Below are 14,798 nucleotides of genomic sequence, written 5' to 3'. Positions count from 1 at the left end.
AATATGTTAAGCACAGAGCAGCAAATACCTGTTTAAAAAAAAAAAAAAAAAAAAAAAATCATAAATACATTATCTCAATGGCTAACTCCTTAGAAAACAGCTTAATATTTTCCATTCCCTGCTATATCTCTGTATTTCCAAAATGTGGACGAGGATACATCTGTATGCATGTCACTGACTGAATTTCTCAAAGGATTATGATGCTTATTTGTATTGCTTCTAAGAGTACACCATACCAACACATCAGAAAACACAACACAAGATCCCAGATCAACAGGCATCTCTCTGATAACAGGTCAATCTGTCTCCTCTAGCACTTAGAGTCAAAGGTAAATGTCATGTATTTGCATGCCTGGACTCAGAATAGTGTGATTAACTATAGACAAACTCCCCAACAGAGGAAAGTAGCACCACAAAGGCAACTAGGAGATAACAATTTTCATTACTTATTATCTGAATAGGGTACCAATGTACATTTTATTAGCATTAGAAGAACTTACATGTTGTTTTGATAAACATGCCAGTCAACATTTTAAAGCAGTAGTCTCTGTACTGAAGCTGACACAATTTGCAGCAACAATAAATAAGACTACTGGATGATATTCTGATACAGGCTACATTGCATTCTTGCTTTGGTTTTTTAAATTTTTGGTTTTTTGACATTCAGATATGACTTGTGTCTTTGCAATTAATGTGTAGCAAAACTAACTTGTGATTCTAGTTAGGTATTCAGTGCTATCAGAAAATTACTTTGCTTGTTATCATGAATTTTAAGATATAAATAACATCGGTAGGAAGTGAAAGGAGTTCAGAGTTATCAAGAAGTCTCTGAAAAACTAAACATAATCCAAACCATATCAACAAAACAGTGATAGAGCTAATGGGAACTGTGAAGTGAGGGAAAACAAATAATACAGTTACTACTTAATGAGGCCTAATGATTGTGCATATGGAGCACTTGGTTATTAGGTACACAAAAACTATGCCAAGGTCTTTCTCAGAGATTCGTTTTTATAAGAACATACATTTTTTGTTTTCAAAGACACTGTTTTAAAAGAGTCAGTGCTCACCAAAAGGTAATCTGAGCAGGTGAGTTAAAGAAGAAAAAATTATTAGTTATTTATCTTATAATTAGAGTGGTCATCTCACATATCCACTCTAATTCAACACCTGCTCATGGGTAGCTGTAGATCTCTGACTTCGGTTTAGAGGAAGGTATCAGCCTATACAACTGCTCAGACCTTGCTGGAGCCAACATTTCAGGCTGTCTACATATCCTATCAAAGGCACATTTCTAAAAGACCATCTGTCAGAAGCACCAAGGAAAGAAGGCAGTTTGTTGAAAATACCCATTTTTCTGATTACTTTATCTCTCCACCAGTCATGCCCATTTCTTTTTTTCTTTTGATGCACTGGTGGTGACTTGCACAGCGTGAAACCCTGGATTCTGCACCATCCACCTTGTACAGAGTCGAGAAAAAGCACACATCATAGTAAGGCATGTTTTGTCTCAAATAATTCACAACTATATCACCTCTGAGAGAATGACTGATTATAATAGCTCCCTATTCGCCCCTTTGGGGCCAAACATCAGATAATACAATAAAACCATAGACTCCTTCAGACACATATCAAAACAGCACAGGGAAATGCAGGCCTGTACACAGTCAGCTAAGCCCAAAGTTTTTTGAATATACACAAGTATAGTTCCAAATACATGGCAGAAAATGAATATGCATCCTATAGTTGTGTAACTATATCAACATAATGTTTTGTATACATGTCAACATTCATGTTGATGTTGGCTCCCAGAGAGGTTCATAAATCTGGACTAAAAACAAAACCACTCAATGTTTTCAAAAATAACTCTCATTCTATTTGCAAGTGCATTTATTATTTTAATTTTTTACAGTGACATTATGCTGACTATTAAAATTATTTCCATAGAAGCACTTAAGCCTAGAATTGTCCACACCTCTATGATCATTGCAGCTTTCTAAAAGTTATGTTGAAACAACATTTAACATTTTATTTCTATTTCATGACTAAAATGGAAATATATTTTGTTATACAACACCAACAGTCTGTCAAGCCCTTATTGCCTTGCTTTCAGCTTTAACTAGTGCTCGGGTGCTATTTACAGCATAATATTTATTTTCAGCATGGCAATTATCATTATCGTAGCATTAACTCTTTGTCCATATTTTGCAAGGCAAGAAAACAAAGGGATTTTTTTCACTTTGTAGAGAAATTAAAGCAGATGGTTTCAAAATTAATGCTTATACCAAAAATAAGTACATTTTGCGTGGATATTAAATCAACATTATTTTCAAGATGTTGAGTGCATTTTCATTTACTATATCCTAATAACTTAAAGACCCAAAGCATCATAACTGGCTATGACAACACAGCCACATTCCTAATAGGCTTAATCAAAGTGATCCATAGGAAACATCCATAGAACATAAATTTGGTAGAAGAAATTAATGGGAATTTCAGAAGCAACTATTTCACGTACACAGTAGTTGTTTCAGAGTTATGTCCTGGGCAGGTTTCAGTTTAGAACGGTGTAGAAAAGGGAAATACAGCCTTTCAGCCTAATATAGTAGCTTGATGAAAATTATCAAAATGTGAATATTTACTGTGGCAAGATGTTAAACACTTCAGATTTTTTTTCATCACCAAGATGCTCAAAGTATAGCAATTTCAGAATTTTATATTGAAAGGGACATACCAAAAGGATGTCAAAATTCAGAAAATTTCAACCTTGCTTGTAAATAGCCTTTTATAAGCTCTAATATCTAATTTCAGTAGCTTGTAGTGTTTCACAATACTTTATTTCATGCATCACCAATATCCTTCTATGTTTTCTTATCACAATCATAAAAAGAACAATCTAGTAGTTTGCTGTTTGCATACACCATCTGCTCAACTGTGTTTTATTATTGCTTAAAATCAATTGATTCCTAGGCATAGCACTAAGGAAGATTTGGATGATACAGCACTTAGCACCTGAGGGAACTTAGTAATGCATATCAGAGAGTATATCAGATCAGAATGCACAGTATCCTGTCTCTGATAGAAGAAGCCTAAGAGAAAAGGGTAATAACACACAAAACCACCGAGTTACCTTCCTGTTATAATTTCCTAGTCATAGCAATTAAAGTCTTAAGGATCTCCTGAGATAGATGTAACACCAATGTGTTTAGAGGAAAAATCCATGAAGAGCCTATGTATCTGAATGAACAGATTTTGAACATAGGTCTTAAAAAAATAATAAATAAAAATAAAATAAAATAAAATAAAATAGAATAAGATAAAATAAATAAAATAAATAAAATCAGTGGTGTCCCACAGTGAACACACACTTTTGCATTATGTGCATCAATATACCTCCTGTTGCTTTTTCTCAGCATGGACCAACCAAGAGAAAAGAAGCCTAACTACTATGTGGTTGGACCTGATGATCTTTAAGGTCTTTTCCAACCTGAGCGATGAGTCTGTGATTCTACTACTCTGTGAAGATGACATGCTAAAATGCAATGAGTTTTGCCTCAGCAGTTCAAAAACAAATTTTTCATTATGTAATTTTTCTTTTTTAATATAGCTAACTTGACTTGCAGTGAAATGTTAATCCCCCATTCCTCATAAGCTGTATGCTTGAAAACTCTTGATAACAAACATTACGCAAATCTAGCTCAGATTTTACAGAGATTTTCACTGGGAATCTGTCACAGTTGTACCCTCCCAAACATTCTACCAGCAGCAAAACATTCCAAATAATGCACGCTAGATGAGACGGACTAAATTGGTCTTAAATGAGCTACAAGCTGATTGGCTGTTCATTGTGTGTGTGCATGTGTGTCCGTCCCTCTCCTCCTCCCCAGACCTCATGTTCATCTTCATCTCAAGCCTAGTACACCTCTTTCCCTCAAAGCTTCTAAGGTGGAATGATACAAAGATGGTAACCGATATTCAAAAGGTTATTTATAAGGAAAAACTCACCGATATGGATGCCTTCACTGGGAAACGCCGAGGTAATCTCCACCAGGAAGTAATCTCCAAGAGAAGCTGCCTTAGGGGTGGTCAGCCCTTAAATGAGGTCTAGAGGAGGTGGAGTCGAGCTCCATCACTTCTGGGAGCACAGCTAAATTACTCTCACCCATGCTCCCACAGCTGACCCAACACTTGCCTCAGCTGATTAATCAGAGGTTCAGGCTGTGATTACCAATTTCCCATACAGAGCTCCAAAAAGTTTCATATGTATTCCTCATTGTCATCTGGTCTCTGTTCAAAGCCTTTAAGGAAAGCTAGTAAGAGAGGCTCAGCAGAACACAGACAGCCACCAAACGAATATGAAAAATCTCCTAGATTTCTTAGTGTCCAAGCTAAGTCCATCCCTAAGAGTAAAGTAGTTAATAACAGAAGCAGGGAAGCCTTCTTTCCTTGGTACTACCCCATATTTGAGACCGGGCATCCTCAAATTGCTGCCTCAGCCCAAAGTTTCCTTCCTCTCTCAGAGTCCTCAGATGATCAACAGCCAAACAGCTCTAGGGAAAAACAATACTCACTTGCAGTTGACAAGAAAACTTGATTACATTTTGTCAGATACTGAGCAGGCTGTGATCAGCGTGTTTTTCACATCCATCCATACTTACTAAACCTATTTCCAGAGTAAAAACACTCATCCGCCAGGAAGTAACCAGTATAAGAACATCTCTTTGGTGTGTTCAGCAACAGACTTCAAAACAATGAAATTATACTGGTAACGTCTTGCAGTAAGGTTGTTTCCCTGTGACTCATTTCAGGCTTTCTGTCCTGCAAGTTACAGCCTTCCACTTTTCTTTTTACTTGTACAATTTTGCATGAAAGTTGTGTTCTGCCATCTGAAGGAAGATGCCAGACTGTATGGAAAGTCTGCGCATGTTGTATAAAGAAATTGTTAAATATGGTTTTTCATAAGGAAGTCCCAATCAATTTGATGCTTGTCTGCAAGCATGAGGTCTGGTTCTTCATTTTCAGGGTAATTTTTTTTTATTTTTTTTTTTTAATTTCATATGTCTTTAGATCCTCTGTTTAGTTATTTTGGACATACAATGCACAACACAGAGACACTAGGTGACATGAAATTCATCTCAGCTACAGTAGGAATCTACATCAGATAAATACAAAAGCTGATGGATGAATTAGCTCATATTTTAGCAAAACAAGCTTTATTTCTACTGTTAAAATAATTTAGTTCATTCAAGATCTGATACCTCACCAAAACTGTACCATTCTTTGTATTCTATGCCAGGTTTACTTCTACCCCTTTTTATAGTCACCTGAGATTTTCTAAATGTTCTCTACTCACTATCTTGCCAGTCTAGGGTTTTAAAAAAGTCTGTATCCTTTTCTGAACTACTTTATTCATCTTATTCCAACTCCCCTAAATACAACCTTCTAGCTTAAGAAAATCTAGCAAAGATATCTCTCTAACTTTACCCTTTCACCACTTTCAGAGATAGATTTGATTTCTCAGGTCAGGTTACAATCATAAGTAGTTGGAACTCATACCATTACCTTACAATTTTAAGTCCAGAGCCTGTCTTCTGTAGTCCAATACTTTTTCATTTAAATATAGAAACACAATGAAAAATTATAACCGCATCACTAAAACATGTCTGGATTCCAAAACACCAAAAAGGAAAACTGTAACAAATAAAAATATAACTATGGAAGTCAGCAGTTTACCTCCTCACACTTGAAGGCCTGATGGCCTTCAGCATGATACATCCCAACATGACCTGCCTAGCTGCCCTCGCATTAGCCACCAGTATAATGAAGCTTTCAGGCCAAGAAAGAGTCCCTTTCCCAGTGTCCTCCTTAAGTCACTGTAGGACTGACCTTGACTCTTTTATCTGTTATTCACAATCTGCTTTATATTTGCTTCTAGAAAACTTCTCGGTCCCTTCCGGGCTTTTTTTCATGCTGAGAATAGCCATTACACTCCATTTCCCACGGCCTAATTTCAAGCAAGGACAGCGGAAGTGTCCCCATAAAATTGTGACCAATTTTGTTGCATTTTGATTCAGTTTTAAAGAATCTCTCAGATAAGCTCTTTCCTCCACAGCTTTATACAAATATCTATCTTAGTACTGACTAAAAACAGAATAATAAATGTTCCATACACAAAATTGACATGACTTTGTGAAACTTATGCATCGAATATTCTAGAAACCCAGAAAAGTAGATTTTTTTTTCTCTAGCTTCATACTATTGCACTTTTGACTATAAAAAAAGTTAGTGTTTTTAATTGCTCAATATCCTCTAACTCTCAGTTAACAGGCGTATGACATTTTGATCTTGATTTATACATTAGTACTGAAAATTTTTGTATTTACTATGCTTCAAAAAGAGAAAATGTACAGGACTTTCAAATGGTAACAGCTTAAATGCCATTAGCTAAAAAGAAATGGTTATGTAGAATCACCAAGGTTGGAAAAGACCTCCAAGATCATCTTTCCCACAGCCTCTGTTTCTTTTTAATGGAAGTACCTAAACATTCCTGGCTTTTTAGTGTGCTTTCCCTATACTGTCACCCTTCATTCTGAGAACAGATTGAATGAATTTGTTCAAAAATTTACTACTTCAGGGAACAGGAACATTCTCTTAAACTATTAAAAACCACATGCATAAAAAAAAACAAATGCAGTAATTCACATGAGCAGTCACCTCTGCCATCCAACCTCATTGTTTTCATTATTACAGCACAAAAAATAGGATTTCTATGGGCTATGTAAGAGCAGAAAACAAACTTCGGTGTCTGTATCCTCTTCATGTAGGTGTCCTATTTGGAAATACTAGGTTTTGAAACAATAGGCCTTTCTTCAGAAGGAAGATGTTTAACTAAGCTTTTCTTAAAACTTTCATCAGTTCTTCAGTAGAGCATCACTGGATTTGAAGCTTTTTCCACAATACCAGCTTAATACAAGACAGGGAGTAAACAGCAAAAACCAACCTGTTTCTGTAAACTTCGATCGATGCCTAGACCACCTCACTAGAATTGCCTTGTTTCATTAAAGAATACTGATCAGTTTCATATAGTATTTTGGGTGTTACTAATTATTCAAGCACTGAGGTCATGTCTTCCACCTAAGAACATTTTTAACTGTTGGTTTCCAGAAAATCTCTATTTTACTATTATTTCTACTAGCCTTAGAAGAACCTATTTTCCTACATATTAGCACTTTTGATTTTTTAGCCAGGTTACCAAACTTATTTCTTTCTCCTAAGAGGAAAAACAGGACGTGATGACAAGAAGACTCCTGTTCATCCCTATACTTCTCAGAAGCACCATAGTACATTTTGTGTTAGATCAGATACTGCAGTTATATTATTGATCTTCAATAAGGAACACGTAAGCTCCCACATTAGACAAATAAGTCAAACTTCCTCTATTTCTACCTGGTATTTCCCCTCTCTCTTCCCCAAATCTAAAATACTGACTTTGATATCATCCAAATGAAGGTCAAACCACTTGTAAAGTAGGAAATATTCCACTACTCTATACACTTACACAAAAAGAATGTTTGTAAAAATAAGATCTCAGGGAATGTAGGTTAGTAATGCTATTTCTGTTAATAAATGAAAATAGTCAGCCACAGTATTAGTAGATATACTACACGTGGCAGCACTGAATATTCTGTAGATAATAAAGTTGCATAGATCTGATGTTTATCTTCTCCTGCCCCCTGCTTTCATTAGCATCTTGCTACCCTACAGAGCTTTTAGCAGCAGAAAAACTTCATAAACTTTTATTTTAAGAATATCATCAGATTCTTCAATTCTGAAACTTATTACTTCACTGTAAAGTTACTGCTTTTTCAACAATATTAGCCCATTTTTGTACTCGTGTAATCAGTTATTAGTAAACGACAAACATCCCATTGAATGCATCAAATGATGTTAGATTTCCATCTTAGGAAATACAGCTGCAGTTCCAAATGACAATGCAACATCAGCATATGCTAGCTAGAAAATTACCAAAGTCACATTTTTAATATAGCAAGAATTATCAGCTAAGTCAATAACCTGAATTTAAAAAGTTCAGCAAGAGTCACAGAACAAGCAGCCCCTTTTATTTTCTTCTCCTCGTGTCCCCATTAACTACTCCAAATGTCCTCACTGCCTAGATTTCAGCACGTGGTACTTTCAATACACTTCTGATGAATTTCTGTAGAGGTCCAGTTTTTAATGCTCCAGTATTGTCAAATATTTGTGCTTCTAAGAAAACCAAGTTTATAATGTGGGGGAGGCTGCATATTTCTGGCACATGCAATTGTGCAGATGTTATTCCTTAAGGAAGACTATCTTGATTGCCTCTGTGAATAATGGCTATGAGATGGCAAGGAGCCAACAGTTCTCTTATAGCAGAAGGTATAAAACCACTTTCCTACTGAAAGAAGGCCCCCAGTAGGATAATATATTATTACGCATGATTCAAATTACAGGATCTGCAGCAGGGGAGCTAGTGGCTGAATCAGGACAGCCGCACACAGAATACTGATGATGGGATGATGGAATGCATCATGCATTAAAAAAGCCATAGTTTAGTGTTTAAATCTTCTGTATTTTCAAAGTCACTACAAGGATCGATATATAACTGAAGCTTCATATAGAAATTGTACGTTATTGTGTGCATAGAGGGGAAAGTCATCATACTGTAACAAAAATTCTATTTAAGAATACTCCTTGAAATAAAATTTTGTTTTACCAGAAACTGTTGACCTTTTGAAGCCCACTAGCGACAGACAGAGCATTAATTTAATAACACAATATTGAATTTGTCTCCTATCTATCTGATGCTGTTTCAGCTATCAGAATACTGTAGAACAAAAACTTGCCTCATTAGACTATGCGGTCTGAAATCTCTGCATTCCACAGTATTCTGGGCTGTTTTTAAATTGTTCGCACAACAAATCACTTTACCCACAAAGAACTAAATCCAAATGTTCAACACAATGTTGGCTTGCCCAAACATTTTCCATTTATAATTGAACGTATCTCAAGAAAATCTGCATGTTTATTATAAAAAACAAGCCTATTCCCTAATACGAAAAGCTGGCTAGAGAATAGTTTTTCAAGCTAAGATGTAATCTTTTCTGTGCAGATTAAGCACATCCTAAGTATAAAGAGAAATAGCTAAACAAAAATTCTATATTTTGCTTTTTCTGCAACATAGCCTGAAGCAGTATGCAAGCTTTCCTTGACTTCCTTTCAGACTGGCTCTCGTATTCAGTTATTCTGGTAAATGGATGCAAATCAGGTGCATTGTGTTGAGGTGGAAGGAAGGGGGTGAAATTTGTTCAGAAATGATCTCAGTTCTATTCATTAATGAAATGACATCTTGGCTGAAAGTGGTGAAGAATGGAATATAACAGTACTGAACTTCACTCAGTTGTAACAGACGCATGTAAGAACATTTAGAGAAAGCCATAGCGAAATGAATTCTGAAGCATTAGAATAAGTAGTTAGATCGTGATGGCAGCTAAAGATGCAAACTCGATGCTGCAGTAAGACCCGTTTTATCTTCCAAGATGGTTAAAGGTAATCTCATATTAGAAATGGAGGAAGCAGTACCACATTAGGTAAGGACTACAAGGAAACAAACATACATTAAAGTAAAATATATGCACAGTATTAACAATAAAAGACTCAAAGTTTTTATCGGGCCAACAGAAAAGAAAAAAAAAGGAAAAAGAAAAAAAAAATAGGAACAATTCCCATGGTTACCTGCAGAGACAGCATATAGTTAAAAAAAAATTAATAATCAGGAAAAGTGTAGCCACTGTTTTGCATAGCGATTCAAATTATGCTGGCAGAATAATTAATGGAGGACCTAATCTCTGTGAGGGGAAGAAAAAAAAAAAGAAAGAAAAAAGGATACGTTAAACAAAGTTCATTACTGCATGATGTAAATGAGTTTCTCACCAGTGATGTCACTGATTGGCTGGGATGTAGAGCTGGTTTCGAACAGTGCAGCATGGCCGGATTGGCTGCTAGCTCTTCTGGTTACTGCCTGCTTGGGCAGCAGTCGAACCAGACACTTTCTGTCTCTCTTGTTGTCGTTTGAAGCAAATCTTGTTCAGCCCAGCTGTGTCTCCATAGTAGTGGCACCCTAAGAGAGTCTCCCTCCTGCTTCCCACAGCTCATCTGTAAGGCGGTCGCTGCTGTGAAATACCAGCCTTTGGCACGGAGCCCAGACTGCGTTGTTAGATCCGTCTATAATACAGAAAAGAATTTTTTTAAAGCAGTTCTTTCACCGAATTACATCCTAAGAAGGATTAATAAGCACTAAATTGCAACTGATTTAGGGACCTTTAAATTATATAGCTAGCACGCTTTCTGAAATAAAACATTATCTGACCTGCAATAATACATCATCATTGGTTAAATATTAAAAAAAAAAAAAAAAAAAATTAAAAAAGGAAAAAAGAAAAAAAAGAACAGGAAAGGAGGAGAGAAAGGAATGAAAAGAAGCAATAACTTCTTTGTTTACCTTGATTACAAAAAAAAATTCTTCATTTTTTTTTCCCCCCAGAACGGTTACTGATATCTCGGTGCTACGGAAAAATATTTTAAACTATCGCCAGTTTTCTATTTACATCCGAGGCATTATTTTCAGGTTAAGACAAGGGATCTTAATTAGCATTCTCTTTAACTATGCAAACTGAGACAGGGCATGAAAGAAAAATGCTGTATGGAAGAGAGAGAGAGAGAGAGAGAGAGAGAGAGAGAGAGAGAGAAAGAGATGGAGAGAGAGGAAAAAAAATCTGTGCAGCTTTTACAGTTCAGCTGTCTGACCCCCTGCAAAAAGAATGCAGTCATATCAACTTTGCCAGACAATGGAGTACCTACAGGCTTTCCTCTAGACAAGTCCTTTATAACCAGTCAGTATTATGTGCTGCAGACAGTGGCCAATCGCTAAGCTGCTTTCTGCAGCAGTGACACAATAGGTGCACTGGCCACACTGTCCTCCTAGCCTCTGACAGCAGTTCAGGTTCATTTTTCCTATGCTGGAATACGCACATGTCTTTAATGTTCCCACTGTATAGAAAAAAATATCAAGAGAAGCTCGCTTTGTTTTCCTATAATTACATCAGCCTAATTACTGCAGCCAAGCCGCAGTGCCACTGCTCAGAGCGGCGCATAGGCATGCACGTCATATAAATATGCATGAGCACGCCTGCTTATTTAAATACAAAAATGCATCAGTTGCTGGTGGTGCCTTTTTGTTTTTGTTTTCTGCACATCATTCCCCTGTTCCAACACACATTCCTGGTAAACAGTATGAGTGAAGGATGCCTCGTAAAGATGGTCACCATTTTCTCCTTTTATTTATCCCAACTTTAATTCATTTAGTTTTAATTGCCAGCATTCAGTAGGAAATAAAATAAAAAATTCAAATGCAGATTGAGTCTCTGTTAGTAAGGGGAAGGGTTATTGCAGACCTAGGGCATTTTTCTCCCTTGTCACTAAACATCAGAGTGAGAGCCTGTAAATGAATCTGCACGCACTCCATCACAGCCACGCATCAGATGCCCAGTTCTTATTAAAAGCCTGATGATCCCCCAGCATGTGCATGCATCTAGTCTGCGTGTTTGGGTATTCTGTAATTACAGCATCTCTTGTAACAGTACCTGAGTCTGCTCATATAGCCAAAAGATTAAATCATCACCATTCACATATTAGACAGACGTAATTGTGCACATTCTATAGCGGGAATCACCATGCTAATTTTTGTGATTTTATGCATGGGATTTACATATTCATGAAGAGAATAGCTGTTATGACCACCGACAGAGCAACACGAAAAGAAAGACACCATTCTTCAGCAGACAGTATACAAAACCTAGGGGGAAAAGACACAGCATATGGCGACAAGGAGAAGGTGTTTGGCTTTCAAGGGTTATTTTATTTCCTATTTATAAATTCTGGGTAGACGGCTTACAAAAACACATATGTATTCTGAACACGAAGGAAGGGTAAATTTGTGTTATTAACAATCAACTGCTTGTATTTGAAATAAAATCATTTTACAGTTGGCGCCCAATGTTCTGCAAGTATCATCTTTGGACTATTTTCAGTGGATGGATGCGGGATGCGTAGGGCATATTTGTCCAGTAACACAAAAATACTAATGAACCCAAAAGGAACAGAACTTCTGTCTGCTACCAAAAAATCTTGGTTTCATATTTTAATACCTGCCCTGAAGTGTGAGTTATCTACCTTTCCCGGGAAAGCTGTTGTTTTCTGATACCATCGGCATTTTGATTCTCAACTTATTTGAATGGTACATTTCCAAATATGATAAAATTTATCCCATTCAGAGTGACTTTCAGGATTCACTGTTGTGTACATTAAAAAAAAACAAAAAAGAACACACACAAAAACAAACAAACAAGAAAACACCCACTGGAGGGAAGGTAATTGAGGCTGTATTGTAAACACACTGATATTTCTAACAATTGCCTCAGATAAAGCATGTGTAACCTCTTACTGTAACATTGCAGCCTTTGTGTCAAAGCATAATTATTTTTAATTATTTTTTTTTTATTATTTCTCTGGTATCTGCCACTCTACAGCCCAAATTTTGTTATAAAAGCTAGATTATGTTACCTACAGATGTGTGGTTTTTCCGTGATCTCCCTAAATTTTGTAAAGGTAAGACTATAGACAGCAAGGTGCAAATGTTTCATTTTCCAATGGGAAACAAGAAATTTTAATGCATTAGCCGTATGTTTGACAGCCTTGTTGCATATCAGTTTTCACAAAACACTACTTAATGCTACCACAAAAGAACAGAGCAGAGCTTTTATTTTTCCCTTATCTCTGTATATTACATGTTTGTTTGAATCGAAGTTACTCATTCCAATCATGGTATTTAACTCCCAAATAACATTTTTAATGAAAGAAATCACATCAAATTGTATATGATGCAAAATACAATTTTAATATGTGTTTGACTTGTTGATAAAATATTTTTACTAACGTAAGTAGCTAGATTGGACACACTGAAAAGAAAATAGCTTTTCTCCAAAACAGATTTTCCCAAAAATTAAGATTAAAAAAATTGGTAAATCCATTCATATTTACTGAAGCATATTTCTGCAACCAGATCGCTGTTACTGTTGCAGTCAAAATAATAAGCTGTCAAATACCTGCTTTGTATTTGCCTCTGTCTAAAATTTAAACTCCAGCGATTCCAAACCTGCCAGCTAATTATTAATTTCTCAATTCAGCTTAAATAACTGAGTTAGGACTTCATACTGTATAAAAATAACCGTCATTACAAAAATAGAATTTTTCAGACAGCAGAATATTAGCACAGTTTTTAAGGTATGAACCTCATAAAATCCATAGCTTGGTCTCTATTCAAGATCTCCACCCAGGATGTCAAGTACATTAGTGCTAATTTGAAGCTTTTGCGACAAGATAATGACTGAAAACCTCAAGCATTCATGGAGGAATTTGAATCAGTGCTTTGCTTAAAGAGAATAAGTAAGTTTTTGTTCAGTGTTTACTGGGAAAACAAAATTAGTTCATTTCCTTTTTGGGGGGACAGCCTTGAAGCACTGAACTAAATAAATACCTGTAGATGTGAACAGATTTTTCTCTTATTTTATGAATGAACCACATTCTACTGCATTTTTAATTTAACTCATCCCAGCAGAGAAAATACGCATTACAACAGTATACATTAATTATTTTCAGGGAAAAAAAAAAAAAAAAAAAAAAAAAAAAAAAAAGATAAAATCAGATTACTTATACTAAGCATCAAATGTACATCGACATTTAGAATAATATTTCTTCTTCCAGGACTGCATCACGTATCACATATTGTAGACAGGTTTTCTACACCCTTTTTTAATTGTAATTGCTGTTTTCTTTAAAAACAATCACATTTTGTTCTGTATTTTTATAACAGATAATGCCAGCAGCCTTAGTCCCTCGAACTCTCATAAATTCTCAGAATACATTACGTTACATCAAAAGCATTAGTTACAATGATATTTGGCACACATGCTTGCTACATCTTCAGTTTCTGAATTATGATCTGAATTTTCAAACAACACTCAGACTCTGGCATCCATATTTAAACTCTGGTCCTTACTTCATGCCACAAAATTACATCTCAGCTGAAATTTAAGATCCTGAGCAAGTAATCTGACTTTCAGATAGTTCAGAGACCCACAGCTCAGTTAAACACAAGTTCCTGTTAACTGAAATACCTTAATACAATACACTCTGCTTTTGTAAAGAACCTGGTGCAAATATTGACCCAATCTATCAATTTTAGTAAAATGTTAACAACTAGTATTACCGCTTAAATTTGTGGCAACATAAGACTAGCATTTGGGCTGAAAAAGCTATGGGTAAATAAATTTTCAGTAAGGGAAGTTTAGTTATCACTGGTGCTAATCTCTGGAGAAGTACTGGAAACTTGGAAATTCACAGCCCAGCACCTGACCAGCTCGGTTGTGAACTACTGCAGTATAACAGTATTGCCAAAGACACAGAATAAAATTTACTGAAGGACCTCGACCACTGTACGTTACATGAAAGCAACAAGCCACAGAACCCTCCAAGGGAACAGTGAGATAACAGGGTTTTTTCTCCCTTTCAAAATTCAGATCTTCTTGGAAATTTTGCTGACTACAAACCCAATAAAGTCTGCAAATTAGAAGATAGGAGTAACAAAAGCAGGTAAGAACGAATTATTTTGTCCTAAAATAATGGCTTGTTCACCTGTAATA

The 14,798-nt window shown here is 35.9% G+C and overlaps 1 long non-coding RNA gene across 2 annotated transcripts in view; it reads right to left on the bottom strand.

Moving 5' to 3' along the window:
• Positions 1 to 14,798, bottom strand: part of LOC107322457 — a 396,746-nt gene that overhangs the window by 356,669 nt on the left and 25,279 nt on the right. Inside the window, exons 1-2 of one of the 2 annotated variants that reach the window (XR_004309367.1) lie at positions 10,541 to 11,056; positions 9,973 to 10,263 (exon numbers count right to left, since the gene is read on the bottom strand). This is a non-coding gene — a long non-coding RNA (uncharacterized LOC107322457). Of the gene's footprint in view, positions 1 to 9,972; positions 10,264 to 10,540; positions 11,057 to 14,798 lie in introns of those variants that run through there. The other variant, XR_004309350.1, reaches the window with a different exon arrangement.

The sequence above is a fragment of the Coturnix japonica genome, chromosome 1 (genome assembly GCF_001577835.2).
Source record: "Coturnix japonica isolate 7356 chromosome 1, Coturnix japonica 2.1, whole genome shotgun sequence".
Lineage (NCBI taxonomy): Eukaryota > Metazoa > Chordata > Aves > Galliformes > Phasianidae > Coturnix > Coturnix japonica.
This window is presented reverse-complemented; position numbering and strand designations above follow the sequence as displayed.